This window comes from Adiantum capillus-veneris, chromosome 5 (genome assembly GCF_014529385.1).
Source record: "Adiantum capillus-veneris isolate H3 chromosome 5, ASM1452938v2, whole genome shotgun sequence".
In the NCBI taxonomy this organism is placed as follows: Eukaryota; Viridiplantae; Streptophyta; class Polypodiopsida; order Polypodiales; family Pteridaceae; genus Adiantum; species Adiantum capillus-veneris.
Window position 1 is genome coordinate 729,472 of NC_140935.1, and position 6,744 is coordinate 736,215.

A 6,744-nucleotide genomic window follows, 5' to 3' on the forward strand; every position below is an offset into this window, starting at 1 on the left:
TTTGTCAGGTATGCGTATTTGCGGTGTTTTGTGTTGGAATTAGGGTTGCAGAGAAACACACACAGCTTGGAGAAGACGAAGGAAGCTCAAGGCACACAATAGAGAGTGTATTCCTTAGTGTGCAATGGAAAGATAGATAGCCCTAGAGTGATGGGCGTATATATGATGCACGGGGGAAAAAACCTCCTAAAGAGGGAAAAAATGCCCCGGCGGTCCTAGTGTGTTCACACACATCACTACCACATGTATATGGTAACAAATCCCCCCTGGAGTGATGCGGTGAACGAGAGCTGGCACATGAGTAAAGGGAAGTGCCATGCCCTGAGGACAGGATCAGTCCACAAAGGGGAGTAAGCCCAAAGCTTTGCGGAAAGCTTCAAGCTTCTCACGAGACAATGCCTTTGTGAAAAGATCTGCAAGGTTGTCCTGTGTTGGCACATAAGCCAAGCTGATCTCTCCTGCTGAGAGCCTCTCCCTGACATAGTGGTAATGCACCTCAATGTGCTTTGTGCGAGCATGAAAAACTGGGTTCCTCGCAACTGCCAATGCGCTCTGACTGTCAGTGTAGATAGTGTTGGCAGTGTCCTGTCCAACACCCAAGTCAGCCATAAGGCGTCTGAGCCATACACACTCAACCGTAGCTGTGAAGACTGCCCTGTACTCAGCCTCACAACTCGAAGTGGCCACAGTAGGTTGCTTCTTGCTCAACCATGATATACATGAACTGCCAAGCATGAAACAAAAACCACTTGTGGACACTCGCGTGTCAAAACAACCAGCCCAATCTGAGTCCGAAAAAGCATGTAAGTCTGGCGGCAATGATCCCCCCTTGGGATAAAACAAGCCAAGATGTAAAGTGCCACTAAGGTAGCGGAAAATCCTCTTGACAGCCTGCCAATGCTTAGACCCTGGGCTATGCATAAATCTGCTGACCTGCGAGACTGCAAACTGAATATCTGGCCTCGTGTTGCATACATAAATGAGGCAGCCAACAGCAGTTTGGTAAAGAGTGACATCAGCAGGATCGCCAGCATCATGTAGACTCAACTTCAAACCTGTTTCCATGGGAGTGGCAATAGGTTTGCAATCCTCAAGTCCAAACTTACATAGCAATGTCTCTATGTAACTTTTCTGACACAAGGCAATACCACCATCACACTGCTTAAACTGTATACCCAAGTAATGATGCAACAGCCCCAAATCTTTCATCTTGAAAGTAGCATTCAAATCAGCCTTAAATTCAGCAATATGTCTCTCATTTGGTCCAGTGATCAGCAAATCATCAACATAAAGAACCACAATGAGAAATACATCATCCTCACGCTTTACATACAATGTGCTTTCTGTTGGACTGTTACGAAAGCCTCGTTTAACCAAATGAGTGTCAGCTTTCTCATACCAAGCACGAGGAGATTGCTTCAACCCATACAAAGCCTTCTTACATTTGCACACTTTGTCCTCTTGTCCTTTTATGACAAAACCGCGAGGCTGCGTTACATAAACTTCCTCAAATATGTCACCATTCAAGAAAGCAGTAACAATGTCTGATTGATGTACATCCCAACCAAAATGAGCTGCCAATGCACATAGAAAACGCACAGTAGTCATACGACAAGTGGGAGCAAAAGTCTCTTCATAATCTATGCCTTTTTGTTGTGCATAACCCTTTGCAACAAGTCGAGCCTTATGGCGATCGATCTCACCATCCGGCTTGCGTTTCAACTTGTAAACCCACTTCGTACCAATGGCCTTTTTGCCAGGAGGCAATTCACATAAAGTCCATGTGTCATTCTCTATAAGTGCATCATATTCTGATTTCATGGCAGCAATCCAATTTTCTGAATTCTGTGCTTCATCAAAAGACAGAGGCTCCTCAACATCATGTAAACTAGACACAGCCAAAGCATAACAATCTGATGCATAAGATGCATGGCGAGAGCCTAAACGAGTACGACTAGATAAAGGTGCATCCAATTTACTGTCACGCAAAGTGTGCACCAGCCATTTTGGCATACCTCTAGCCTGCTCATTTTCAGCCCTTTCCTCATCAAGTACATCATGTACATCTGCATCAGTAATAGGCTGTTCTAAAATATTTTCAGAAACCCCCATAGGCTGTACATTTGCCTCATTGGAACTTACATTCGTATTTCCACCACTGAAAAGAGGCAACAAAGTGTCATAAATGTCCTGTGAGCTTACATTACTGTCTCTAGTACATGACAGCAAGGGTTGAACAGAATCTTCCACAAACACTACATCCCGTGAAACCAAAATACGTTTTGTTTGCGGGTGATACAACCTGTAACCTTTGCTTTCAGCACTATAACCAACAAAAATACATTTGACAGCCTTATCATCCAATTTTCTGCGCTGCACTTGTGGCACCAAAGCATATGCCAAACAGCCAAAAACACGCATGTGCTCAATAGAAGGTTTTCTATCATGCCATGCTTCATATGGAGTAATAGACTGCAAAGCTTTCGTAGGACACCTGTTAAGTACATAAGTGGCACACATGATGGCCTCAAGCCAAAAAGAATGCGGTAAAGCTTGACTTTTGACCATACATCGTGCCATTTCCGTTAGTGACCCGTTTTTCCTCTCAGCAACACCATTTTGCTGAGGTGTATAAGGCACTGTACATTGGTGTTTTATCCCACGACTAGCCAGAAATGCATTAAATTCATGAGACATATACTCCCCCCCTCGATCGGAACGGAGGGTGCCCATAGTACATTTTGAGACATTTTCAGCCATAGCCAAAAATTGTTTGAAGCACATAAAAACTTCGGACTTTGCTTTAAGCGGAAATACCCATGCATGCCTGGAGTAATCATCAATGAAAGTCACGAAGTACAGGTAATTGCCCAAGGACGGAGTTTGCATGGGCCCACAAACATCACTATGCACAAGCTGCAACCTGCATGTGGCCCTAACTGAACCATCCTTTGGAAACTTAGAACGCTGCATTTTACCCAGAATACAGCCTTCACAAACATGTTTGATAGGTGCTTCAAGAGGCGGCAAAGAAGCAACCATATCAGATTTCTGCAAACGCAGCAAACTGGCAAAATTCAGATGACCAAAACGTGCATGCCAAAGTTTTGCATCTGAAATAGCCCTTGAATCTGCAACAGCATTTGCAAAATTTTGCCCACACTTGTCATACAAAGTGAGCTTATACAGCCCACGGCACAAAAGCCCAGATGCAACAATTTCATCACCAAAACTGAGATCATGAACTGTACATCTGTCATCCACAAATTTGACTACAAGTCCAAGTCTAGCAAGTGCGGATACAGACAATAGATTCTTCTTGATCCCAGGTACATAAAGTGCATCAACAAGTGTGAAGGAACTGCCATTAGCAGCAGTGAGCACAATCTTTCCAACTCCCTGAACTGGATAAGAGGCGTTGTTGGCACAAGTGACTGAATTCCCATGAGGGACAGACTCGAGAGAGGTAAACAATTCATGATGTGAGGTAATGTGCTTTGTAGCACCACTGTCGAAATACCACACATGTGAATCTGCAGCAACTGACAAGCATGCATCATGGACAGCAGGATTGTAAGTGCACTCTGCGCTAAAAGCCCATTCTGCATCAACATCAGCATCAAAATCTCCTTTCACAGAAGACTCAACAATGGCTGCATTTGTAGTGGAACCAGCATTTGCAGTGGAACCACCCTCTTTCTTCTTAGCCTCTTTGGCCTTCAACTTAGGACACGACTTGATCAAGTGATCATTGGCTTTACAATAATGGCAACGCATCTTCTTTTTGCCCTTATCACCAGAATTTCCAGACGAAGTGCTGCCAGCAGAAGCATTAGGAACAGAATTTTTGCCACTCGCAGTAGAACCATAAGAAGTGGCTGCATTACTGTTACCACCCTTTCTTTGAGAAGCAATAAAAGCCTGTTCAACTGCACGCTGCCTAGTCCTGTTTTTTCTAGAAAGTGACTCTTGCAACAGCAATGTGCATAATGCATCAAACTTGACAACTTCAGGATTTCCTTGGGTCATCAGTCTCCAAGTACTAGCAAAAGTCTGGTAGGAATCTGGTAAGGCATCAAGAACAGTCTGTACAAGGGAACTGTCAGAAATGACTTCATCTGCAGAAATGAGTTGCTCATTGATATCCTTGACACTAGCAAGGAAAGTGTCCATATCATCCTCCTCATGCATAATCTTCGACTCTAGCTCTTTACGCAGCAAAGCAATTTTAGCCTCATTGCGGCTTGCATAAAGACCTGCTAGAATATCCCAAGCCTGTTTTGCAGATTTTGCTGAACGGATGTGAGGAATAATGGTGCGCTTCACAGACAACGCAATCAATGCATGAGCCTGCGCATCCTTAACATCCCAACGAGCTTGTTCTGCTGTAGGCAAAACAACTCTAACAGCTGCAATCCTTGCAGCAAGACCTGCAACATCCTCAATATCGCCTACATCTTCAGAACCAGGACGTACATCAATGCCCTGCACAATGTTCCAGACACCTTTTGACACAAGAACGTGTTGCATCATATAAGCCCACATAGGGTAGTTGTCCCCATCCAACCTGTCCTCAGCAGCAAACATCTTGAACACATCTGTGTTGTTGTTGTCAGCCATGGTAAATGCTGCACCTGATGTGAAAACTGCCCGAAAATAGGAGAAATGGAGCGGGAACAACTTGTGCTATATAGCACAAACCGTAGAAGACTATAAGGCACCTGTTATGCAGAAAACGGCACTGACAGAAAATCTGCACAAAATGACGAAATAGCATGTGCAGTACTGCCCGTAGTGGAAACGGAGGCCGAAATGAGCCCAAATCAAAATTCTGAGCTCATTGAAATCGGAGAAAGTGAGCAGGCGTGTGCTGGAGCAGCTGGCGACTAAGCCCGGGAGGACGTGACCTGCTCTGATACCAATTGTTGGAATTAGGGTTGCAGAGAAACACACACAGCTTGGAGAAGACGAAGGAAGCTCAAGGCACACAATAGAGAGTGTATTCCTTAGTGTGCAATGGAAAGATAGATAGCCCTAGAGTGATGGGCGTATATATGATGCACGGGGGAAAAAACCTCCTAAAGAGGGAAAAAATGCCCCGGCGGTCCTAGTGTGTTCACACACATCACTACCACATGTATATGGTAACATTTTGTTGTTTCTATCATGCTATTCGAGGTATTTTGCAGGGATGCTATGTCTTCCGGCTGTAGCAGGTTTAAGGGGGAATTTGTAGGGTATCCCAAGCCATGGGTTTTCCCTCTTATTATTTGTTATGAGATGTGCATGCCATACCATCACATGCTATGCGTGAGCCATAGAAGATTCATGAACTACGCTGAATGAGCTAATGACCTTATCCCACTTGGAGACTCTCTCATTAGCCACACACACATATCTACATCTTCCTCTAATGCCTTCTACAAGTTGCAAGCTAGCTCAAGAACAGATCAATAAAGAAGAAGAGCATGCTCTTCCCCTTCCGACGAGCAAGCCGATGCCAAAAAACTCTTAGTTGACCAAGAAGGAGAAGTCCACGAAGAAGAAGATGTCTTTCTCCTTTCCTTCTCCCCCCCTTCCTCCAAATACATTAACCTCCTTTGCATGCCTTCATCCCCTTGTTTTTCCAAGAGGATAGGCTAAAATAGTGAAGGCGAGTTTAAAAAAAGTTTTAGTGGTATCGAGTTCGTTCGGTGACACAACCACACACTCCAAATTAAGAAAACTCGTATGAGAAGGCTCCCCAATTAACCATCATGGTACTATGATTGGCTCCTGTTGGGACAACAAAGGGTGCACCTCTTTGAGGTAAAGTTATTTGGGGGAGAGGATAAATTCAAAAGAGTTACCCCCTCCTCATGTTGGGGTACCCTAACATTCCCCTCTATAAAGCCGATTATAATAGACATAGACATGTATATGACATATTACATTTGCAAGAAGAGAGCTCAGGGAGAGAGACATAGTGTAGAACAATATCTCTCTATTAAAAACTCAGTCATACAATGTTTTAAGCCTCGTAGGCTCATGTCTGAATGGGGCTTAATTATCCAAACTTCCAAGTACTCAAACTAGTGGTGCCTATCTTGCATGGTTTAGGAGACCCATCACATGGTGGGTTTATGTTGAGGCGCCCCCCACACGCAGGGGGTAAATCGTAGGAAATAGAATGATTTGGTCGACAAGACCTCTTCCTTGACACCCACACATAAGGGAGGGGGGAGGTAATATGTGTACATCCAATTGCCCCTCTTTGATGTAAAGTTATTTGAGAGGAAAGATAAACTCAAAACAGTTATCCCCTCCTCGATACCCTAGCATTCCCTTCCATAAATCCAATTATAATAGACACAGATATCTGATAGACTAACAAACCACCTGATAACAAGAGTCGAAACCCCCCCCCCCCCCCCCCGTGGTCAACATATGTCTAAGATGGAAGCTCATAAAGGGTGTGAATAAAGAAATGGAATGGGGTCTCAGCTAGCGAAAAGTCCGCGTAACCTGAACATGCAAGAACAACCTTTGGAGGGCTCTTAGCAATTGCCTTCTAGCAAGCATTGCTTAAGTGTTTATAGGAGCTCTTTGCATTCTGGTGTGACAATGGAGATTAGGAAAGTGTCCAACGAGGTGGTGCCATGAGTACTCACTCCATCACCAACTTCCCAAGTGAGAAGCCCAATAGGTATACAATCCAACGTTGTTTGGTTTGAGTGGGGGCTGGGCTATATATATGCAAAAACG